This window comes from Aythya ferina (assembly GCF_964211825.1).
Source record: "Aythya ferina genome assembly, chromosome: 5".
Taxonomy (NCBI): domain Eukaryota; kingdom Metazoa; phylum Chordata; class Aves; order Anseriformes; family Anatidae; genus Aythya; species Aythya ferina.
The window spans coordinates 8606234-8633026 of record NC_140301.1 but is presented as its reverse complement, the minus strand read 5'-3'; the positions used below and the strand labels follow the sequence as shown (position 1 = coordinate 8633026).

Genomic DNA, 26793 nt, shown 5'->3' with positions numbered 1-26793 from the left:
TCACTGAGAAAAAGAAATGTGAAGAGAATAAAAATTAGAAATTAAATTGAAATATCTCAGAAGTTTAGAATACCCACTTAAAAAAAAACAAACAAACAACAAAAAAAAAAACACTTCTGAACATTTTTTACATTTCGGTATTTTTCTATCCCAGTATAGCCCAAGCTTTTTATTTCTACAGAATTTATCATGAAGAAAGCAATACAAGTTTTGCATATTTACAAAGTTTTAGTCTTACCTAAGATATTTCTTGCATCTGCAGAATTGCCTGAAACTGTTAGAACTCTTGCTGCTTCAGTAGGTCAGAAGTACTAAGAAAAAAACTCTTGTACAATTTTCCTACCCACTTTTATTCCTACCAAAGAAAAAGAAAACACAAAGAATTTTAGAAAATATAAGAAATGAATGGAATATAGGACACTACGTCAGTGTTGGTTCTGTTAACCATGACAGATATTTGGACAGAATATTTTGCTAATTGAACAGATCTTACATGGAATAATTTCTAGGCAAAGGCTAACATTTTCAAATGTCAGTACCCAAAACCAGGCACATCAGAATCCATCTCCAGACACGCAATTAAACAAGACACAGTTTTCAAACGTACTTACGTGTAATTTTCACTTCTCTATGAAAATCTCATGGCTCCCTGACAAGATTATCTTTGTACTGTGTTTATACATAGTGATGAGGTCTGTGAGGCTTTAGGAGGGAGTCCAAGAGAGCCCTCCTTATTCAGATAAATTCCCTGTTTGACCATAGACATTAAATTACTCTTGACTAGGTTTATGCCAATTTATACTCTTCTGTGCTCCAAAAGTGGGAAGACAATAAAGGGCTGAGAATTACTGAGAAATAAATATATTAAAAAGATTATCAGAATGTTAGTTTTTATGTATGGTGATTAACATATTAGGGAAAGTAGGCTTGGCACATATATAAAAAATCATTTCTTTCAAATCATCTGTCCTCACAAAAAGTGATAAGCAGATAAAAAAAAGTTTGTTCTTCCTTATTTCTCCTACATAAAGTAGATGTTTTTGCTTTTGTTTTGTTTCCTCCTATGTAGATCCAGGTAGTACTAAAAATATCACTCAGACAGTTGGCAGCCAATAGTCTTGAACTTCATATTAAACTGTTTTACCTGTATACAATAACGTTCTGGACAACAACATTAAAACACATTTTATCAGACATGCAGAAGTCCCTACTTTTACAAAAGGGAAAGAGAGATATTAACTGTACATCACAAATTTAAAAGTAAGCAGCTGGCTGGCAAATCTTTCGTCTGCTGATTCTTGTCTTGTTAGGTTTTTTGTAAATCTCCCAAGAGTTTCTTTAGCTGTACCATGTGATATTTCACAACTGCTATTTTCTACTCTTGCAGCAAAACCTAGTATTTCATCGTAAACAAATAGTGTTAACACTTGTGATGCTTAATGTTTTGTCAGTTTGCTCAGCAAGTGTGAAGAAAATGCAAACACTTCCAAGCCTTTTTGCATGCTGTCAGACTTCACTAAGTCAAGATCTCCCAAATGGATGCTCTTGTATGCTGCATTTAGATCATTCGCTGAAAAATTAGGAGTTGAAACTCATGTGGTTCTTAAAATAGGCAATACCTGGTTAGTAAAAACCTTTCATTCCACCCGGAACGAGTAAATAATTTTCTTCGCAAGAAGCTCATGGGATGTGGACATACTTTTTTTTAGTCACAGTAGACCTGCTTCCTAGAATGGCTTGCCTTCCTTACATTTCTGTGAATAGCTTCCTACATAATCCCATGCATAATTCCTAAACACATGCTTTATTTTATACTTCTATATAAAATTTATACTTCCATAAAAAATATCTGCCCGAGTAAATACTCTTTTCAAAACCTTCTTTTCACTGATTTATATATTTGACCATTTGATACAATTAGCTTTTTTTTTTTTTTTTTTTTTTGTGGTGTGAATAAGCTGTCTCAAAATGAAATGTTTTACAAAATATGGATTTTTTTTTATCAGTTGGGTCTGTTCACACACTATTCTTAAAACAAGTAAGAGCTAGCTGTGTCACATAAACTGCTAATAACAGATACATTATCCAACTGCAATAAGTTATATTCATTTTTATAAATGTGGGTAACCACAGGAAACGTTGACATGCACAATTCCAGTTCTGCAGTCTGACTCAATTCTAGGTGTTTATATAAAGTACTTAAAGAAGTAACTCTGATGCTTACTATCCTTTTGACTTGAAAAGATGTTTGAGGTGCATTAAAACTTTGTAAACATAAAGGTTTAACTTATTTAAGAGGCTTGACATGGCCTATGATATTTTCACTGGCCTGTAGCTGCTAATCCAGAAGGTAATGGGTCTCCACAGATCACATCTGTAAGCCTCATGGATCTGTCTCCATTGCATCTCAAATGACAAGTGATTGCTTTTAGCAGCTGGATTCGGTTGCTTAAAAATAACCATCTGATACATCTCTTATGTTCTAACTAATCTAAAGCTGTAAACAAGATGTAAGGTACCATACTGCTCTAGTATGTCAGGTCTGAAGGAATGCTCCTTCTTGGAAATGTTCACCTGATGAGTGGTTCCATAGAGTTCTAGCCTTGTTTTTTTTTGGTTTTGTTTGTTGTTGTTGTTTTGGTTTGGTTTGGTTTGGTTGCTTTTGAACAATTTTCCACATACTGCACAGGTATAGTCCAAAGTATTCTAGATATGGTCTGAACTGTACTTGAAAAAAACACATATGCAGTCTTCTTCCTTGAGCTGCTGATCTGCAAATGTTGTCAACAGTATCCTTCGTAACACTATGATATTATTCAAGACAGCCTTATCAGGACAACAGCCAATTGCTTTGGCATTGTTATATCAGAAACGGAAGATGTAGTTCATTCTTTTTTAACTAGATATTGATTTTCTTACAAATAATTTAAATTTTAAAAAGCTAAAAGGCATTTAAACTGTCTTCTATTTTACCTACAGATTAACATGGTTAAAAAATTAGTTTACACAATGAACTCACAATACATCACAACTGCTTGAATATTTTATCCTGCGACACATAGAAGTAGTCAGGGGGGTGAGAAGTAGAGTGCTGGAGAGGACATCACTCAGTGCTCCATTACTGAGCTGTAAGTGGGAGGAAGAAGTGGGGAGTTAAATAAATCGTTAGTACTAGTTAGCAACTCAACTTCATTCTCCCTATGCAGAACAAGTGAAAGGTATTAAAAAAGAGAGGTGAAAAAGAAAGATGAGCCATTTAGTCTTACTTAGGATGCAACAGGGCCATGACAAGAAAGGAAGGACCTTCTCTTAGGAACCATCTAATTCCAGATGCAGATTTGTTAGCAACATTACTATATTATATGAGCAGTACAAATAATTCAATACCACCTTTGTTGTTTTGAACCATGGAGCAACACACATTTTATCAGATACGCCCAGTAATCTGAAAACCAGAAATGAAGGTCATCTGGAATTTTAAATCACACTTGAGTGCACCAGCCAGGAATCCCTTCCTGACAAACAAAAACAGCTCTAATGGAAACACTCGGTTTAGCTCAGAGTTGACTCTTTTTGGATGTAGCAAAACAAATGTAAGAAAAGGCTGACCAATGAGGTTTAAAGAAAATCCCTCCTCCTAGAGACCTTACTTATAAAATGTTTCTACCAGGAATATTTTATGCATGACTATGTTTTATACATCACTTTATTTCTGGTTAAAGAGGTATATTATTTGCACCAGGAGAAATTAATTTCATCAGGCTAACAACAACATACAAATTCCCTGCAGGACAAGGAAGGAAATGGAGAAAACATATCTGAAAAAAATTAATGTTAGCTACAACATCGGACAAAAACAGTTGCAACACCTTCATTAAAAACAAACAAACAAGAACTATTATTAATTTTGATTTAAAATTCTTAATTTCTTAATACATGTCACTTACTTAGGGTCACACAGTTTTATTACCTGAACTATGTAAAAAAAAAAAAAATAAATTCTTCCAATAACCTTGAGTGAAAAATGGCTATTCCAACAGTACAAAAATAAGCAAAAATAGACAATAAGGAATTGTATAAAAAACAAGGCTCCAATAGGTGAAGTATGTGAAGTAAGCACTAATTCAATGTGTATGTAAAAGGTTTGTGCCAAGTTCTCTATCTTGGTTGAGATCTCTGAACATTATTGTGACCTAATGATAAATTTCTTTTCCTAGAGGAACTAATCCCAAAGCCAAGAACACAGTGCCATACCCGTAACTCACACAAAATCTTTCAAGCAGATACTAGAATAACTTGGTGGGGAGGGGGAAGTACAAAATATCCATAGCAATGTAATTCCAGGCCATTTATCCATCCTGACGGCCACTAAGCTGGAAGCAGACCAACTCCTACTCGGCTTAGTACACAGACAGCATTTAGCCTCTGAGGCCACCCAAACTTTTCAAACATCTATCTAAGCTCATTAATAGTTAGAAAACATGACAGAACAACAACAACAAAAAGCAATTACACCACACTTCTTATGATTAAAGCACGCCCTTTCCCATTTATAATAAATTGCTACAACAGGAGTTGCCTAGTTGTATCAGACATTTTGGTTTGCAGAATATTAAAAATAAAATTTAAAAAAAAATGCTCAAGCAAATTTAATTTCTAGCTTCCTGTTGGGTTTTTCGTTTGTATGTTTTTGTTCCATTTCAAAATGATTTTTAAACAGACTTGGACATCCCTTTACATAACACTGTCAGTTTGCACCAGATTTATTTGTCCAATGAAGTATGTTTTATCAGAACATTCATTACCCTTTTTGAGCATAGTGGAGTCAAGGATCAGAAAGCAATTTTCCTTCTTTCCTGTTCTCAAAAGTATGATTTTTTTTAGTGAGGTTAAGCAGTGCTTTTTCAAATTCCCTGTGCTTGATGTGTCATCTGTCGATGAGTCAAGCCTGTTATGCTGGAACTCTGAATACAAGAATGGTCCCTCACTCTGAAAACTTTTTAAAAAGGAATTCTTTCTTGTTTCTGTAGGGTAATTTCAAATATGCTCTCCTTTTATTTGTAGATGTCATGGCCATACCCATTGATACGAGGTCTTAACTTTATACTTAGACTCTTCAAATATTCAGTTCTAGCATGACTGCATTGCCTAAGTAGTTCTATTTTCAAAGACTGAAACTACTACATCAACATGAACAGACTGGAATTTCTTTGCATTTTTAGAAACATCTGCTCTACATTTCACTATGTAATATATCTATATATTTACTGTAAAAGAAATTAAGGTGCTACTTTGGTGCCAAAAATTTAAGCATGTACAGGACATTACTATTTTTGACATACTGCAGATGGAGTGTTTTAAAAAGGACAGTTTAGCCTTTGCAGCCACGTGTAATGGATGCATATCCAACCTCTAGATAAAAACAACTCTATGAAGTAAATGTTTAGTCTGCCCTTCTGCTTTTCACTGAATATTACTTCTAGCAGCTGCTTTCCTGTTCACATAAAACTACTGCTGATAATTGAGAGAAGAGCTTTGGCAACAGCATCTAAATCTTCACTCACATTTTTATTACTGATCAGCTTACCCCTTCCTTAATTTAACGGAGTTCGTTATGTAAAAAGGCACATAATATTCACAGAAACAGAGAAAAAAAACACAGGAGTATGACACCCCTTGTGGTGATTACAACCTTTAGCCACAGCATTTGTCCTTTCTAAATGTCCTTACATCCTTTACTACTTAAAGCTTAGAAGAACAGCAAAGAAAACTGGAAGACCTAAGGAAAATGTTCAAGCAAGGACATACATTAGGAAACTTTGCAGGGGGAAGAGGCCAGGAGGAGGAGATCTGTCAGTCTCCCAAGGTACCGATTTCATTGTTACAGGTGAGGCAGCAGTGAAATGAAGTATTTTTATTTTTGCCTGATCCACCTTTTAATTTGTCAAACTCTGCCTTTTCTCAGTGAACAGTCCTCACAGTACATCATTGTTCTTGGGTGCTCCACTTGCAAAAGGAAATACTGGTCCCATTCAAACTTTATGCTACTATTTTTAATTACTCTGTTAAACTAGATTGTCACTCAAGAGAATAAATATCCTTTGTCACCATCTGAAAAGTTGAATTGATCTAAGGATATTCCACAATCTCTCTTTCAACCAAAGCTTAATTTCAAAGTTTCAGAATATATATGAAACTACCACATAAGGTATTTCACAGCAAGTAGGTAAACACCTCCATGACTGCTGCACAGAGGAAAATGTCAGAATGAAAGGGTGATCTCTCAGCATGGAGATTCTCCTGTGCTCATTTACTTTCAGAGCTACATGTAAAAGCCAAATAATAATCCAGTTGTAAACATTCTTTTCCTAGAAGTTTTTCGGCAGTGTTCAGGTTCATATTTGTGTCTGATATGTACAAAGTAACAATGGAGGTATGTTTCTGTCAGCACAGGTTACAAGAATCCTTGTAACATCTATCTCTGACCATTCCCATTTACTGTGCTTTGGTTCACATCACGGAGTGATCTCACTCATCGTGAACTGGATTCTGTCCGGATGAAACTCCATGGGAAGACACGCTACAGGAGCTCAAATACTGCACTCCAGCTGCGAAGTGGCAGGCAGAAGCCCATGGGGCTAGGCTGAAGTAAAACCACTACAATACAGGCCCAATGGGGCTGCCGGGTCCTTGGCACCAGCTGTTTTACTCTACAGATCCACTCTTGTTTGTCTACCTGCTAACATAGATGTAGCTCCACTGCTTGCCAACTGCATGCTAATCACCATGACTAGTATTTCTTGCATATGCTCATTCTTTCTTTTTGTCTGCCTCTCACAAAATCAGGCAGAGTGGCTGCTGCTAACTAGCACAAGGCATTCTCTCTCTTCAGTGCCTGAGCAATCTGTCTCTGTGGTCTTCCCAGCCTTTATGAGCCCAAGGATTTGGAAAATAAAACTCAACTAAACCAAACTAAATCATATTGTACAGAACAAAGCAGAGACAGATCTTTGGCTGGACCTTGCAGTTCAGAAATACAATAGTGTGCTTATAACTCTGATATGTGAAAAAAACATATCAGAGTTATAGGCTTCTCTCAGCTGACATTTTTTTTTACTCTAGTTTTTCTTTCAATAAATAATACTGAGTTAGTGTAGATGCTTTTTCAGATGGAGAAGAATGAAGCAAAATTAAGAGGTATTGAATATCAAAACATCACTTTAGCTAAGCAGCAGAATGTTTAGATCCTTGCTGAAAGCTTACCTGAGCTACCAGAAGCTCCTTGACTCTGCAGAATCATGCAATACATTTTAAAGCAGGTAAAATATTAGGCACTTCAGCTGCCAGGAATATCCCACCAGGAAAGAGAGAGAATGGGGAGGAAAGTCCTTGCATCATTTCAGAACCTAGAAGGGTGATGCTACAGGCAGATGACAGTGGTACTGATGTTGATTTATTTAAATTTTCCTTCTACAAAATTTGATTATATATCACTAATGTTTCTCAATATAGCTAGCTTCTATTCTTTTTAATCAAAACATATGTCTATATTCAAAAGTATTCTGAAAATGCAGTTTTGTGCATGTTTTTGAAAATCATTATGGACAATTATGTGTACAAAATATTTAATTGCATGTACACATGGACAATTTCCACCGTTTGCATGTAAGCACACATCCTTAAGTGTTTGTGAGAACAATCATAACGTTTGGACATAATTTATTAGATGGACAATTACACAAATCAATTACACAAATTCTATATTTGTATTTTAAGTGTGTCCCATATTTTTTCTACATTCTGTGTAATATTTGATCAACCAATTAAGAAACATGAAGATTAAAATTCAGGAGTTTCTGGAAGCATGCCTCTTACACTTAATTAGTGATTGCTGAAGAAAATGATCTGAGAAACATCATACTGAATAATGGCAAAAATCTACACAGCAATAAAAATGTTCTGCACAATGTTTAAATTCGATTCACTGTCACTGGTAAACAAACAGGTAAAGCAAAATACAGTATTTTGCATTCTGTCAGGGTTTAATTTTAGAGTTTTATTTACGAACACTACAACTCAATTAAAGAAAAGAATAAGTGTCATAGTAGGAAGGTGTAGTAATGCAGGTTTTTTACAGCCATGCTGTAATGGCTTCAGTGCATATTAAATATTTAAACATGTATACCATACATTAAAAATCTGACAGAGCAGCAGAGGATAAAAATGCAGCACTCTTGGAATAAAGATTTCAGATACAATACAGGGCATGAAAGCAAGGTAACTGAGTAACTGTGAATCATCCTACTAAGATGCTGAAAATGTTCAAAGGGTTAAGGATGGCAAATCACATTTTGTTGCTATGTGCAGCAAGGATAAAAATCTCCCGGAACCCCCTTTAATAGGTGAAAGGTGGTCTGAGCCAAAACGCACATACTGACGTCCAACCCTTCCCCAGAGAATCAATGATGTTTTTTTGTGTGTGATCAATGTAATATTCCACGGCTAAATTTAGGGATTCTGCATCCTATGAAAATGGCACCTCTCTATGACTAATTAGCAATAAAAAATGTGGTTTTCTACAGGTTTAATTATTTAATCTCCAAGGTTTTGATTAACTTAAATCTTTTTAGGAAGGACAAAAAAGTATATGAAAAAAAAAAATGAATTTCTAATGTTGTTTATTCAGAAGGGATTCTGTAATTTTCCCTAGTCAGCTTGTAAGATTACACCATCTTTGCTGTTAACTCCCCTAACCCAAGCAACATGCAGTGTGAGACAGACTGCTAATAAACCCGTTTTACTGTGTCTGTGTATTATTTGGCTAAATTACAAACTATGCCTACATAACTTCTCCTTCTTATTTTGCAATATTAACGCATTTTTAATAAAAGATCATAACATTCAGAGTTTGATTTTGATGTGTTAGAAGAAAGCTGAAAAGTTAAAAACAGATGTCTTTAGCCACATTGACAAAAACTGTTTGGGGCATATTTTATAATGCAAACAGATCTTTACACCCAGGTCCACTCTCTTTTCAGAACTGGCACAGCATTTGTTTTTACAAGTCACAGTGTCGCTTCCACCAAAGTCAGGGAGAGTTTTGTCTGATATCACTGGGGCCAGATTCTACTTTTAATAATTCATTTGGCACCCAGGCTGAAGTAGCTTCAGTGGGTGGGTATTGTGCAAAGGATGAAATAGGAAATAGTCACTTTCACCATAGAAACTTCCATTGTAAACCCTGTTTTCTCAAAGCACTCTGAATATTCTTGCTTTCAGGCTATTGCTTTACCCAAAAGCACATAACAGAAATCATTTAAATGAAGACTTAAAGGAAGAAACTGTCCCAAATTTCAGGAATAGGAGTTTGATTCTCAGCTCTGCCACCATATGCAACACCCTTATGGCTCAAATTAGAAACATTAACAAGAGAAATTAGCAGACAAGGAGATTTTTGAGATTCTTACATTTTGTGTTACAGAGAGGAAAATCCGGTGAAAGTCAGCTAATGAAAACATAGTCTGCTCTCTTCCTCATTTTTTCGTCAACCTCATATCCCCCATTTGTAAAATGGAAAATGAAGCTACAATATGGAAATGAAATCTTTGATACCATGTATTGTTCTCAGTAGTGTGACTATTTAATCTGTTTCTGTAAGATTTACTTTACCTAGCTGAAGTTCAGTAGGGATAGACTTCATATAAAATAGGGGTTATTTCGAAATGGGTTTTATATTAAGCTTACATTCAAGCGCATTTTCACAGGAAGTGTATTTGCTATGTTAACAAATAAAAGCCATTTTCAAGAACCAAAAGAATTTTCTATGCAGGAAAAAAAAAAAAAAAAAAAAAAAAAAAAAGAGAGAGAGAGAGAGAGAGATTTTGTCCAAACACCTGTAGAAGAGTTCTAGCTGTATGGTTTCAGTGTGCCCTTGTGATTCAGGCAGACATTATCTCCCAAGACAGAGAAGTGCCATAGCATAATCATTAAAAATATATTTGTCAGCAAAAGTCAGGCTCACTGTTTTCACTATTGGTGATTTAGCAACACATGGACAACTCAGCTAGAATGTCTCATACCCTAAAGTAGTTGTTCCAAATAAATGCAAAAATCTGACCAGTGAGAAAAAGAGACTGTATATGGACACCGAGACTCACAGTAAGTATAGCAGCTGACCGCTGATATTTCTAGTTATTGTGCTACCAAATAGTACCTGGTTCAACTACAGTTATGGACCAGGTCCTGATACCACCATCCTACAGCATAATAGATGCACATAGACCTATCACATGCACTCCTTTACCCACCAAAGTTGTTTTAAATGTTTATGTGGTCAGAAGAAAATTGGACCTAGTGTTCTCATCAGGTAAACATAAAAAACAAAAACAACAACAACAAAACACACAGAAAACAAGCAATGGCCCCATTTTTCTGATTGAAATGGATACACAATGTCTTCTTAGTCCATTTGGCCCTGCCTCACCAAGAGAAGGCAAGAGACATAGCTGCCAGGCTGACTACAAGCCCATCTAACTACTTCTGAAAAGTGTGAGTGTTTGTTTTCACTAGGTTTCTCCAAGGTTCCCTTCATAGACAGACTCTAGGTGCCAACGTTTCTCTAGAAATAAAATTGCAGGGCCATTTTATAAGTATATGGCTGCCTGGTGGAAAAACAGCCTTTATCATAATTCCCCTCATACAGATGAATTAAAAAAAAAAAAAAAAAAAAAAAAAAAAAAAAAGAATCCTGTTTTGTTCCATGGAGAAACTCTCTTCAGCTGCCTTCTGTATAGAGCATTTTCTGATAAACATGAAAACAAGCTGTAGCAACTGAAAGGCACAAAAGCCTCACTCCTTAAGGGAGAGGAACACCTGTGAATGCCTCTACTTACAAGCAGTTACTGAGCATTATGAACTCTTGATTATCAGACAGTAAAATAAAAGAACTCATCTTTCATTTCAGTTGTGCTTTTTTGTTTGTTTGTTTGCTTGTTTTAAATCGTGTAAATTATCTCAGATGGGGATATAGTTGGATACATGCAGGTATGTCTAGTTGGGAATGCCAGCCACTGCAATTTTACCTATCCAGCCAAGGTGCCAAAAAAAAAACAAACAAATCAACCAACCCAACTGACAACAACAACAACAAAAACCTTGCTGGGGCTTTAACCCAGCTCACAAGCAAGGGAAGTTATCCACTTCTCTAACAAAGTTAATAAAATTGAAAGAACCAAGGACAGAAGGAAAACTCATTTGGGAGATCTTCAAACATTTGAGAAACTAAGTGACAAATGCAGCTATATTCCAACAACCCAAGAAGGATGTGTGTGGCGGGCCTCCCAGAACCTGTATGGTTGAAAGACTTGAAGACAGCGTCTTTGATAATTTGCTGAAAGTTTCTGTCTGGCTAGTTTCTAGGATTTGTAGCTGTAGTTGCTCAGCTCTCATCTATGATTCTTGCTGTACACAATGATAAAGACTGAAATAATGAAAGCAGGATTAAGCAAACTACAAATATTTTGTGTAGTTTTTTCATGTGTTTACTCATTTAATGCCCCTGAAGATCTAAATGCTATCTTATATTCCCCATTTCAAATCAGTGACACGAAGACAGAAAAAGGTTACTCAAACTATCCAGAATCTGGCTTTGGAACAAATTATTATTACATGCATTCAACATTTTAAGAAGAAAATTGTCCAGGCAGCTATATCTATTTATGCTCAATGTTTTTGAAAAACTGATGAATCCAACTGAAGGAACAAGCGACTACAGCAAAGGAGAAAAAAAAAAAAAAAAAAAAGCATGACTGTAAGATACTTTTCAGACAATTCTGTAATGTTCCTGACAAAGAATAAGTGGCTTTCAGGGTATGCATTAGGTCTGTAGAGTGGGAAAGATTGTTGTCCATTGGAATCCCGCTTTACTCGAAACAAGAAGGAGATACGTGGGCTGAAAATGGAAGAAACTGCAGAAGAGTGGAAAACCAAAAGACAAAGGATCAGGTAACTTCCAAGATCATATACAACGATCTCATGACAGAGGCAGAAGACTCTCTTTTTGGTCTCCCCTTTCAATGACATGGTTTCACTGAAGAACCAGTAATATGTCACAAACTGTTCATGTAGTCTGAAAAAATATTAGTTTTGTCCTTACAGCTCAGCTTTTTTGCCCATTGCAGTAGTGGGTTCATTGCTCTGTGCTGTGCTTCCACACTGCTAATGGGAAAAATCAGTCATGAAAACAGACCAGCTGTTGGAAGAAAACTAACTGCACTTCCACCCTTTTCATGGGTGATACAACCCACTCTTCCTTTTCCCACATTAGTTTCTCTAAATGCATTCCATTTCCCTTTAACAGATTCAATGGAAAACTACATAAGTCTTACATAAACAATACTTTTAAACAGTCACAGACATGTCACATTTGTTTTTCCCTCAAGACAAATTCTTTCCCTATTGTGCACAGCATTTCTAGAAGATGGACTTCAGACTTGCTTTTAGGATCTCTTAAATTAAAATGACACTTCTGAACATCAGGGATGGTTAGTCATGTGATTAGGAGTAGCCACAAAAATTCCATGGAATGAAGTGTTTCCTGACTCAGAGCTCAATTTAGTATGTCCAAGAAGGAGAGCATGCAACACATCCAGAAATTAATACTGGCTCTACAGTTGTCAGGAATTTCCTTTCCCAATGTGATTTAGAGTAGTCCCCAGCACCTCTGATATGCTGGTCATCTGTTTTCAACTCTACCTCAAAATTTCCTTCCCAGAAACAGACTGAGTGGTAGGTACAGACAATACAGACTGGTGTCATCCTGGTACCCTTCGCTCACCTTCAATGGAAGGGATGCTGCTAAACATCTTTGGCCTTGGAGATGCAATGACTTTGGCCCTGTACCCGTGTCATTCTACTAAAGGAAAACAACACTGCTACTGGCCATTTGTGCTTGTCAGTGCATGAGTGCAGTTCCATGTTAACAATGCACGATTACTTGTTCCTGGCTTTATTATCTGTTGGTACATACAAAACACAGACTGACCAGTGTATCACAGTTCTCCCCTCTGAGGGCATCTGTGACCAGACTGTAAGCGAAATGCAAATGGAGAAAAAAAAGCCATCAGTTTGTGAAAGACTTCTTCTAAATGTTGTTAGTACTTTTGTCACTGCAGGCAACCAGAGTGTGAAGCAGGTAAGAAGACAAGCAACCTCTTGACGTCAGTTATTCCTCATTTGGAACAATTTTAAACAATCTTTGACTTATGTTCATGTGCTGATCATTGATTAAGCCACAGGGATGTTTCCTCCAGTGTTTCTTTGCCCTTATTACTATCAACAATATAGTACTTTTCCAAATCAGCTAGTGTCAGACTGCGTGTATGGCCTATTAATAAATGTACATTTATATATATATATATATTTCATCAATATCCATCAGTTTATTCTCTGTCAAGCGCTGGATCTCTGAAACACTCATCATTGTCAGCAATAAATTATGTGGATTTCTTAGCTGCACTTCAATATAGATTTATGCAGAAAAAATAAATAATTCATTCAGCAGAATGCTCAACTTTTATATTTCACCATGTAGTTACATATTAGTCACTTGGCATTTTCAATTAAAATGAATATGTTCATTTAAATAGTAAGGAAAAAACAATAGCAGGCATACAGACTTATTAGGCAAACAGCATGCATACTGCTGTAACTAAGGGACTTTTGATATTATGAGAACCCACCGATGTCTGCTTTCATTCACATGACATACACACTGATTTTAGATAGATTTTTCTTTCAGTGTCATATATTAAAAGCAAAGGAGGGCTCCAACTCAGAGATTAATAACCTGTGGGTTATTATTTCAGCTGTGTTCAGTAAATATTGCATGTGTGCCTGGATTTCATGTTTCATCATAGTATGAGGAGTAATTCATGAGCTATCAGCTGCATCAACTGAGTGTGGAACAGTGCAGAGCACTGCACAACAAACAACAAGCTAGCAGACTAGTAGTTACATGTATCTATGGTCAAGTCATACAGTAAAACGATTAGCCTGCTATTAGCTAGAATTGACCCTCTCAGCAGGATGTGAAGCACAGCAATGTTGATACTCAGTCATTTTCTTCTTTTGTTCTTTGTTTCTCAGCCATGTTCGCAGCTGTGATAAGAAGGAAACCCTTAAAGCTTCTTCACACATCTTTTTCAGTCTAAAAAGTGTTGAAGCATCAAGTAACTACTACTAGGATGTTTCGGGAAGCTTTGTCATGTGATATAAGGTGTGTAAATTCCAGCGTACCAGATAAAAACATGATCAAAGTCTAAGCTGACTTACTGAGCCAACACATCTGGGGAGGTATTCTGACACACGGATCTTTATTTATTTTTGATTCAGTGAACCTACAAATACCAGTGGCTACCTAACAAGCACATCAGCAAGAGGTGTTCCTGAAAAAACGTGTGAGAGGATTACAGCCCTGTTCAATGTCATGTAAATTCATATTCAACAGCATTGGGCATGTAGGCACCTGAATGCTGTTCTCTCCCTACCCTGCTGCCCAACGCATTCTCCAAAAATACTATCATATGTACAGCCAAGAAAACAGTCACATTAAATTAAATGAAAGCATCAACAGAGGTTAAAAGAGAAACACTATTAACATGCAGTGCTACTCCTACACCAACAGCTGGTAAGCCCTCAGAAAAGCATAAACAAACTAATTAGACACAGAAAAATCTTCAGTATAATGATGTCCATCCACGCATTGTACCATCCTCTTTGATAAGCAAGGGGAAAAGTGAATCAACAGTTTCATTTGCAGGGATATGACCTTTGCACCTCTGACCTTTATCTAAGCAGTAAGGCTACCTTTACATATCATTGTGCTGACTTACACAAGCATGCCTGGCTACCCCATTAGCTGGAATTAGCTGGATATAAATTCCATCAATTTCTCTGTAAACCCTTTTCAAGGATTTTTTTTTTTTTTTTTTTTTTTTTTTTTTTGCATTCAGAAGAACTGCTGCAGTCTAAAAATTCCCAAAGGAATGTGTGGGAGCTTGTGTTACCTCTGTAATAACTGTGATTGTGAAGTTTTCAATACCTATAATGGAATAGCGAAGACAAGTCATTGTACAAAGTGAGAGCATCTATTAAAATTTAATTACAGTATTTCTGTTGTTTCCAAAAACCTGCAATGCTGTGTATATTTTCTGGCACGCGTGCAAGACTACTATAATACTTTCAACTAGGAGAGTAAAAATTTTTGCTTAAAAATGTAATGTAGCAGACTGGAGAAGAAGAGGGTAAAAAGGGTAAAGAATTCTGTAAGTTCTAGAAGATGTCTGTTGTAAGACAGTCAACTTTGTTAGCAAATGTGCACGTGTGTATGAACCTGTGTCTACTACAGGTAGTAGATTTAAGTCTGTTCAGATTGTGGTTAGTTTCTTCCACCTGTTTCTTCCTTTTCCATTTCAATGATCATACCACAACACAGGTATAGCCCAAGTTGGGAGTTTCATTAAACTTGCTGCTATGTAAGGCTTATCACCAAATGATTTATTCCTTCCCAAGTAACATGTATTTATATCACCTCCTTAGCTGCCATTTTAGTTTAGGGCAGGATGTCCTCTGACATAGATTATAATGACATAAGATGTATAGACAGTAGTATCAATAACAGTTTTCCAAAATTTGCAGAAGTGAAGAAAATGAAGAACGTGAATCTAAAGCAGAAAAGAAATAGACTCGAGTGAATTTAGTTGATGAAATAGTCAAGATTTTCTCCCAACCACAGGTTCTCCTAAACTTAGAGACTCACAAGGTCGTATTTTATTTTCTTTTTGTTCATTTAAGTATCTTGACTATTCTCAATAATGTATACAAACAACTTATTAATGACCTGCAAATTTTCCATTGACTTTGGGACTTTTGCCACAATGCCAAAACCTACCTGAAGTGTTCTGCAGCCACTCAACTGCTCAATGACATTAAAACAAATGAAGGATTTTAAATTTTACAACACTTCATGCAGACATGATTTCAAAAAAAAAAAAGAACTATGAAAGCTTTGACAGATTACAGCAAATAATACCACAGGCAGGGGCTCTTTTCTGTACTCATTGTTAATTATTATAAAAAGTGGAGGGAAAAGAGGTATGCTAGCCTTAATAATCTGCCTGCCATCAATGGCATAAATACTCCTCTAGCGGAGGAATAATACTGGCTTGCACCAAACATTGGACCACTCTCTACTCCTGAGGTATTAGGATGTGTAGGATGCATTAGGATGTGTATTCTACCTTTTACTGGTAATAGTTGGAGCATTCCCTTCATTTTAAAAGGAGAAAAAAAAAAAAAGGAAAAAAAAGTCTTAGGCACCCACTACTATAATCTTTACATTTTAGTAACCTGCCAGCTTCTTCCTTTGTTTAAAAGTAAGGTCTGGTTGTACAAGGGATTTTAGGTCGCAGTTTTTATTTATCATTTGAAGCAGTATCTTCTACAGATTTTTCAAGAAAGCTGAGAAAACGCTGCTTTGTAAGAATGCAAGTGAAGATGTATTTATTTATTTATTTATTTATTTTAACTGCTGGGAGAACAATATTTTAAAACAAAGGCAAAGACAAGCAGGACTTGAAAAGAGATAAGTCAAATTCTACATAACATCTTAATTTATATATTTGCTGTTGTATTTCCATTAGTCAGAACTGTAAAATTCACCCTGTGAGTTCCATCATTTAATATTTATCACTCAGTACTTTACTTTCATATTAAATATTTCCCCTAATACACAATTCCTGTAGGAATGTTATAGCATTATTTGAAAACAGCCTTTGCCCCCCAAGTTTCTAAACAGGAAATGATGCTGCTAGTATTTGGATGATCTCCAGGAAAAGGAATAGACTAACAACATATATGCTGGATGAGAAAAGATTATAGGCAAAAAGATACTTCAAGAAGATATAAGTGCAACACATGTAGAAAAAGATATACATGCATCACATGTTTTTCCTGTTGCTCTTGTTGATTCTTGCTGCCCACTCTAATGAACAAGTGATGCTCTTCACCTTCATAGATCCTACGTCATAACAGAAATGTCCAATGAATATATTAATTGCAGCACCATACCGTGCTAACAAAAGGATTTATCCATGCCCTACTTTTACTGATACTCAGGGATTTAGCATGCCAGTGAATCTGTAGATTTAATTTACTACAGATTTCTTCTCTTGTAAAAAGAGAGCATCGTATGTTTTCCTCATTCCAGTAGGTTACTCTTGTTCTGCTAGCTCATGTGAGAACCTTCTGTACGCGAGCAGTTGCTTATGTCTATAGAGATCCCATAACAAAACAATTTGAAAAATCCAAATTGAGATACAGCTAAAATACTGCAGTTTGGGGTAAATGAATGGTTCTCTCCCCCTTTTCAACTTCCTGCTCTTAAAACTAATCAGCTTGCAATGCATGGCATTTACATTGTTCCACCTGGCTATGGAGCAGGAGGTCAGGGAGCTGGAGCCTAACTCATAGTGAGGATGCCTAGGAAGCTGAGATGCCTTAAGAGACAGCTTGAGGAGATGGAGAGAGCTCCACAGACTGGTCACAAAGCAGCTGTCATATCCCCTACATGGTCTGTGGTCAAGTTCATAGAGATTTGGGTTCTGCCCCCATAATCTTTTCACCTAGATAGGAGCAGAGACTCAGAAATCAGCACATTAACTTTTACCATAAAGATTTTACTCATCAACAGAAAATGTAAATTTCCAGATGTCTATCATATATGATTGTGATCACACAAATATATCAAGGCAATAACAGAATAAATTACAATTCTTAAATTTTGAGTTTGTTGCCTCAAATCTTAGTTCTATGGCCTATAAAATGCACAAGGCAATTAACATATATTGCATTGTATGCCCAATTTGCTCTTCCTAACAGGCAAGTAGATACTCATATGTACTTTACTATGTGACATATCTAAATTTGGGGTCATATTTTGCTGAAGATTTTAAGATGGTTTTGTTTGTCCAGCAAAGTGATTTTATCAAATAAAACACTGCTAACTCTTCATTCTCATATGCCTAAATAAATTGCATATACTTAGCTTCAGCATCCCTTGTTTGTCAGTGGAACTTACTAAAAACCCCACAGTCTAGTACCCAAAACTGAGGAGGCTAAATCTCAAGTTAAACAACATAAAAGGAGACGAAAGAAAGACTGGGAAAGTTTAAGCCAATGAGAGTGTGAGTCATTATTATATAACAAGCAAGTTGGGTAGGTTTTGATATTTTAAGCTGAAGAAGAGAGAGGTTGAGAGGGGAAGAGAACACAGAAGTAGGAGTCAACAGGGGAACTGAGGTAAAGTAAGTGGGTATTTAAAAGTTAAAGATCACTAATAGGAACTTAGATGTTCTCTTAAATCTTGTTTTCCTACAGTTTTTAAATCTCAGGTAGAGCTCTTAAAAATGTTAATTCTGTTTTCATCCCAATGGAATAAGTATCCATTTAAATCATATCAGTGTAATTCATTTTCACCAGGTAGTTATTAGGCAACTTGTAGGTAACTTTGACAAACTTCTTCCATTCATAGAAGACACAGCTGGGTAGAAATTAGTCTCTAAAAATACTTTCACACAACCTGCTTGTTTTCTAGTCACTGTCTTCTTATGTTATGCTCATTCCATCTGTCAATAGATATGAGTCACACATTCGACCTTTCAGTTTCACTTGCGCACATAAATTTCTTCCAATTTCCTGTGAAACAAACACTTTTAACTCTTTAGGGGCTTGCAGTTCATTCAGATCACATGCTAGAATCGCTAAGGTTGAAGCAAACTCTTGTTACCTTCTGCTGATGTTCTGAGCTTTCCAGCCTGCACTCTCCTCAAAGCATATTGTCTCTTCACCTTGCTGACCACCCTCATTGCCCACCCTACTGCAAACTTTTCACTGAAAAACTAGAAAATGCGTGGAAGTCTGGTTTAAAAAAGACAGCCTAACTATATTTTCAAAGAGAGCTAAATAGCAGAGAAGCAGATACAAGTCACTGCTGACATTACCAGGCACGACCAGCAGATTCATTGAGGGAATGCTATCATTTTACCATTTTTAAATCTGCAGCAGGCAACATTTGGTTCAAAGCTAACTTAAAAATAAAGACTCATGCTTGCCCAAATGCTACCCACTGACATAAATCATGATGCCTTTACCAACAGATCCTATTTTTTTTCCTCCCCAAATACAATAAACGCCTCCAGTATGAGCAAAGGAGGAACATGGCCCCAAAGAACACATTGAAATGTGAAAGAGCATTATTTTGGGGTTTGGGAGTGTATTGCCTTACTCTTCTTTCAGGCATAGTACATAATTAAAGTTCCCTGAAAGATTAAGTTTGAAGACAAGGGGAGAAATTGTATCAATTTTAATAAGAACCACAGAGCTGGTCTACTGAAAAGGAGATCAAACACTGCCCACTGCCCTGGGTAAAGAAGGACAGGCACTCAACACGTCCAGTTTTTTGGCAGACCTCATCTGTGAGCTCACTTAACACACTGTTGGCTAAAACAGCAGCTTAGCAGTGAGGTGCTTGAACAGAACAGTAGACTCAGTCTGTTTCAATTCAGCATTAGAATGGCATACAAGGCAAGGGTCTGCAGATTGGCCTTGTTCTCTTCCAAATACACCAGACCTAGACCAACTGTAATATTGTCCCATCAAAACAACTTTAACTATCTAAGCAAAGTGCCTTTGCCAGTAAGGATTGAGATTTCTCCATCCATAGCAACAAACGGACACTTTTGATGGACAAAATAAGATGGCAGGCCTGAAGTTCAAAGGATCCCCTTTGGCTAAAATGACACTGGAACTGCTCAGGTTCCTATAGCTGTGCACTAACACGACATCTCAGGAGACTGCTGGGATCTTATCACTATGATGTGAGTGAGAGTAGTGCTTTAGACAACAGTGTAAAATGTTAGCAGAAAAATGATAGCAAAAAAACTGCTATCACTGTATAGATGAACACTGAATATTTTACCTTTGGTCTTTATTATGTTAGTATTGAAGTAATAAAATATAATGCATGATCTGTAGCAGTGTTAAATTCTGCCCAAGCAAGCATCAGTGTGAAATTGGAACATCTCCCTTTCATTTTGAGAGACTTGCATATCTTAGTGAAAGCAGAATGTAGCACTCATTAACCTAAAGATGCATCTGTTTTTCCTACTAGTACTCTGGACATATACATTGGCATTATCATCCCATTTGTGCATAAATTTAAAGATATTTAATATCACCCCCCAAACCAGTAACAAGACAGTCAACAAATAAACATATACATTTCATCAAGACAATCAAGGAACATCAGCATTTTTACTCAACAATACATGATTTGCATATCATAAATAACAAGCAATACAAACACTAGGGAATATGATGAAGGCTCAATGATTTATGATCCAAGATGTGTTCCCACAGAATACCTATATCCAGGCATACCCTACAAATACTTTTTATATAAAAAAGATACTTTTACAGATACTTTTTTAATAGCTACTACTTATATAAAAAAATATGTCTGGAGTTTCAAAAGTTTCTGTACTCAGGAGTATCTGAATCAAGTGTTACCTTACTTTGTCTATCGACTTTCCTATTGTTGATGAAATCCTGACTCTCATACCTTACAGATGTATGCTCCTGGACATTTGAGTAAGACTGGTCAAATAAATTAAGATGATGATACTGTAGTTACACACACGTGGTCTTTGTGTTAAAATTAATCTTCCTTATAGAAAACACACACTCAAGGGATTAATTTTACTTTACCTACCCTCACTGCCAACTAAAGCAAAAACAACTAAAGAATGAACTTGCTATTGGTATGGACATCACTGGTAAACAGCAGCTTGTATGTTGGTTCCTGAGCTAAAGGGAGGAAAAAAAAAAAAAAGATCATATATGGAGAAGACCAAAAGCCAAGCCTAAAATTAGGCAATAGGCAGTATTAGTCAATGAGAGCTTCTTGTTTATTTTATAAAATGCAGGTTGCTTTGTTTTTTACATCGTGAAGTGTCATAAAAAAAAGCTGCATTTATCTGCTGATATTTTGGTCATTAAGTGCCTGTAGGCTAAATTATAATTACAATTCTTAAGGTTATTCATATTTCTTAGTTCAGATAAACACTTGCCATCAGCACACTGCTGACAGTAACACCTATAGCATTAAATAAATAAATAAATAAATAAAATAAAATAAAAAATGAAAGAAAGCTATTAAGTGATGACTTTGATTTAACAGGCAGCTCAAACTTAGTCTTGCAAAAACATTATGATACATGGTTCATTTACAGATCTATGATATTGTCCACTATTGCTTTTTTAGGGTTTCAAATCTCTCAGCATTTTTTCCTCAACTTCCAAAAGCTTAAGCACCCATTATTGCTCAAACCTCCTCCCACTGAAGTTAATTGAGTTTATAATGATTGTCAGAACACATGTACGACGACACAGCAAACTAGCCACAATGTTCTCAATTCAGTGCGTGTTTGTTTCTATACAAAAAAAAGATCTTATTTTTGGCAAGACCATATTTTTTTTTCCTTAAATCAGGTAGAGAAAGGAAGAACAGAAGGATTTAAATACAATCATAGTATAGATTAAAGTTAATTCAAATAAATGTTTCAGAGGAAATTATCATTAGTCAAATTTACCATGTGATAGGTATGAAACTGTGACTTAAAATATAGGCTGTTTTAACACTAATTTAAAATACAACAAAATACTTTCCATGTTTCCAGCTTGACCCCCAATCAGTTGAAGTCAGTGGCCTTTGGATTAAAAATCAATTAAGTATTTAAGGGTCATATTTAAGGGTCCATTTGAATAGTTATTAGCAAAACGTAAGAAGAAGAATTAAAGTAGAGTGAATGAAGGAATGATAATCTGCATTAAATTTCTCTTAAACTTTCACAGAAAGGCAAATAGTACATATATTGGTTACAGTGACATTAAGAATGAGAAGTATTTTTAAGCTTCATTACCAGATTTGTATTTGTGTCAGGTGACTTGCCACATATGATTTTACACCAAATCTGTAGAGGTCAATTGAATACGGTCTTTTATTTGATAATTCACAACTAAAGAAGGTAACATTTGGAGTGCCTCAAATAAGAATTTCAATGTTAATAACACAAGAAAAACTCCACAACTGGGAAAAACAGTTAGAAAGCTATTTTTCTATTAAAAGAAGCATCCTACATTATTTTTCATGAAGTTTCTAAAAGATTAAAGTACAAAGCCAATACAAAACCTTCACAGGACTGTGTTTATTTTTTCCTGATAGTTTTGGACCAGTTTTATCTGTTAAGTAACTATCAATAATTATCCAAAAGTTTTTGTTTGTTTGTTTTGTTTTTAGCTGTATTTTCCAAATGCAAGGCACTAGGATATTTATTAATTGACTAAAAACAGGCAAGAAAGAACTTGATTGGGGTATCCAGCCAGAAACAAGTTTCACACATTTCTTTCTGCAGGTTGTTCTGGAACCTTCACTTTAACCAAGTGATGTGGAATGGGAATAGACTGCTTATGATTTAGCATACCAATATGCCCAGACACCTTCATCTATATGCTGGCAGAGTTTTACAGCTAGAAGCTGCATTAAAATTGATGAAAGACAACATAACTTCTGTCGGATGATTCTATGCATCTTTGAGTTGACAAAAACAATGCAGCAATCCCAATCTTTGTTCATAAGAAAGTCTCCCAAACATTTTCCCTGTTTTATTTAATGAGATGTCTTTGTTCTAAACAACTTGATTTCCTGTTTTGATGTTGTTTCATTATTTTCAATCTTAGTAGCAACCATAGACCTAGTGATTAAGTCACCATTAATAGGAGGTTAATGATACACAATTATGTGCTAAAATAAAAGGTCACAGAAGAAGTTTTAATGCCTTCATGTTGAATGATTTTGAAGTCCCAGAATCAGTGATGGTTTAAAGAAAAGTATACGCATAAAGTATATACATATAATCAGTACCTGTAGTGACTGATCAATACATATACAAGACAACGTAAGATTTGCATGATTGCTATGTGTATAGGTGCACTGCAGAGTAGGAGGGTGATATGCACGATTCCATGGGAGGCTAGAAAGACTTCATTTGGGTTGAGGGTGTGGGGGGGTGGTGTCACAGTTATAACTGTGCTGGATGTTTCATTACACAGCAGACAGTTGTTTTGTTAGTGCTAATTAAGCCCTGGCAAACACTTTTGTTAAGGAAGTAGGAGAATATTTGGATGAGGGCATGTGGTGGTTTACTCAGGTGGGCGGCCAAGCTCCGCCACAACTGCTCTCTCACTCCCCCTCCTCAAATGGGAGAAAAATACAATGAAAAGGGCTCGAGGGTTGAGATAAGGACAGGAGATCACTCAACAATTAATGTGACGGGCAAAACAGACTGAGTAGGGAGATAGCAAGATTTATTGCCTATTACTAACAAGCTAGAGAAGTGAGAAACAAAGGAAAGAAACCAAAAGCACCTTCCCCCCATCCACCCTCTTCCACCTCCTCAACATGAGCGGCACAAGGGAACAGGGGAATGGGGGTTGTGGTCAGTCCACAGTACTTTGTTTCCATTGCTCCTTCTTGGTCACTCTTGTCCACCCTTCCAACCTGGGGTCCATCCCATGGGATGCTGTCCTTGATGAACTGATCCTGCATGGGCTTCCCACAGGCAGCAGCTTTTCAGGAACTGCTCCAGATATGGGTCTGTATCATGGGGTCCATCCCTCAGGAGCAAACTGCTCCAACCTGGGTCCTCCACGGGGCAGCAGCTCCTGTCAGGTCACCTGCACCTGCGTGGGCTCCTCTCCACAGGCTACAGGTCCAGCACAGAATCTGCTCTGGCAGGGGTTTTCCATAGGCTGCAGCCTCCATCACTGCAGGTCCACCTGCACCATCGTGGGCTGTTCCATGAGCTGCAGTGTGGAACCCTGCTCCACCGTGGTGCTCCATGGGCTGCAGGGGGACATCCTGCTTCACCATGGTCCTCACCACAGGATGCAGGGGACTTCTGCTCCAGAGCCTGGAGCACCTCTCCCCCTCCTTCTGCACTGACGTTGGTGCCTGCAAGGCTGTTTCTCACTCCTCTCACTCTCTCAGCTGCTGTGCGGCAGTATTTTTTTTTTCTTTCCCTTTCTTAAATATGCTCTCTCAGAGGCTCAAACAACATTGCTTATAGGCTCGGCTGTGGTCAGCAGCAGGGCCTTTACCTAACATGGGACATCTTCCAGATTCTTCTCACAGAAGCCATCTCCAGGTCCCCGGCTACCAAAACTTTGCCACGTAAACCCACTACAGGGCAAAAGAAGAATTTTAGTGCTTGACTCCACGTAGAAGCAGAAACTTTCAAGTTTTGAGCTTCTGGGATTCCAGCACAGGAGCTAAATGACTGATCCTGCAAAGATTGAGAACCCTCCAGCTTTTCAAGGAGACTTCCAGGTATTTGCAGCACCTTGCAGGATATTACATTACAGGCATTTTAATTAGCTGCCCTCTTTTATATAGCCATACTACCACATAGTATTCACCTGTCTGCGGGGGTCACATTCTGGAATTTAAGGTTGTATACGCAAAGTACACCAAGCAATTATTATTAATAACTATAGATTTTTTTCTGTTCATTCTTCAAACACTTGTAAACAAATGAAAGAACCATCATTCTTCCAGCAAAGACATTCCTGCCGCAACTATTTGATTTCATTAAAGACAGCCCTCCCAGCAACAGCACTGAAAGCTGTACCCTCTTACTGTCACGTGGGCTTGTATCAAAGCTGGACTGCTAGCACAGGTAACGTCTGATTTTCACCTAAACATGAATTTAGGTGATGCCTCTTCTTTTTTTCTAGGTCGTAACTCAGAGAACTGAGAATAGATGAAAGGTAAACAAGATAAAAGAGACTGCTTGTTTCTTTGTTGACAGAAAAATCGGCAAGCTGCGAGGCTGTTTAAGGATCAGGGAAAAATTGGCAACAGTCCATTGCCAAAGGAAGGGGAGAGAAAGAAAAAAGAGGGGGGGGGCTGGAGGGAGGAAGGCAGGGTGCAGGGAAGAAGGTGTTTTCTAGACTGGCTGATTTAGAGCTGAGAGGGAAACAGAACAAGCAACTGTGAAATACAAACACTACTGACTGTTCTGGACTTGCAAGAGATAAAAACAGAAGTACAATCATTTGAAGGCAGACAAGGGAGACGCAAGTATGCAGAGATTTGTGTATTTGGACCAACTTTTTTCTTGGATAACATTTTAGAGCACTGAAGATGAAAAGTATTCCCTTCCTTAGAAGTCCAAGAGTCTCAACACCTTAAAATGCAGCAAAAGAAATAACAGCAGAAAGGTAATAAATTTGGATTCTTTGCTGGGCACCACCAATGAAGCAGATTTAAAAAAAAAAAAAAAAAAGAGTCTTTTTCCACCACCTCCACCAGCCCCCTTCTCCAAGCACAGATATCCCTCCCCATTTTGGCAGCGACCTTTAGGTGGAAAAGAAAAGCTCAATACACATGCATGTATTTGACCAAATCCTACTCTCCAGTTAAGGTATCCACTTCCAGGATTCAGTGAGCTTTCCAACATTTATTCTTTTGCAAGTTCCCCACAAATCTCCATTTCTTTTCATTACACTCTTTCCAACACGTTATCTTTCTTCACCCTGCTCCCAACACCATCTCTGCTTTAAGTCTCTTTGCAGTTCTGACACTTCTTGAGCTTGCTCAGTCACGTTCTTTGCTCTCAATTTGCATTCCTAGGCACAGCTCCTGTGCGTTCACCTTCTCCTCCCAGCTTCCTCCTGCTATCACAAATTGCACCCACCTTTCCTTGAATCCGTTTCTCATCATTCCTTCAAAGAATGATGAAAGACAGCAACCACCTTGGCTAAGGACAGCCTAAGGCTTTCCTCTCACAGGACGAAAGGCCACAGTAATCATTTTTATAGCTTGTTGGAGATTGTAGTCTCCAAATTTGCTACTGAAGTAAGACCTGTCTTTCCTAACCCACAGCATGTACATTTGGAACTAAGAATAAAGAATATGTAAAATCATGGTTGTGCTTGTTTAAGTAACATCTACAACGTTTTTGTTGATGTTTGTTGGTTTGTTTTTTCATTTCAGACATACTGCAAATAATTTTTAGAATTACCAAGAGATTAAGGTGAAGGCTTTGAATCACTTGGGATGTGGATTATGTCTCATGCAAGCAGAAGTTAATAGGCTATACAGTTTAAGATGTCGGTAGAGCTAAATCAAGGAATTTCATAATCTAAGATTTATATCACAGTGCTAGAAAAGCAGCAGGTCTAGGACAAGAATTTATGTTGGCAGAGGCCAGGATTAAGTTTGAGATAGGTAGTTTGTCAGTTTGTCTTAGAAAAAAAGCAGCGGCTTCTTTAGAAGATTTAAGGTATATACAAGATTGTAAACTCTTAAAGTAATAATATAGTAGAGATAGGAGAGTGCCATAAGGAATAATATTTTGGTGGGCGACTTAACAAGTGCAGTACATCTCATTAGCCACCCAAAAGATCAGTCTGGGTTCAAGAGAAATTCAAATATGTTCATGTGTACAAAAATGAGAGTAAAACATTCTTACTACCTCCATTTAATAGTGTTTGTTCTGTAAAGGCCTAACTCCCCATGGAAACACTTTAAAAATGGGAAACATACAGAAATTATAACAGCACTGTTCAATTACAATCCATAACTCAATGGGACTGGAGTTGTAATTAAATCCCAGC

The 26793-nt window shown here is 36.9% G+C and overlaps 1 long non-coding RNA gene across 1 annotated transcript in view; it reads right to left on the bottom strand.

Moving 5' to 3' along the window:
- Window positions 1-238: 238 nt before the first annotated feature.
- Window positions 239-26793, bottom strand: part of LOC311438102 — a 177440-nt gene continuing 150885 nt past the window's right edge. The window contains exon 5 of the long non-coding RNA XR_014693922.1: window positions 239-355. This is a non-coding gene — a long non-coding RNA (uncharacterized lncRNA). The remainder of the gene's footprint in view (window positions 356-26793) is intronic.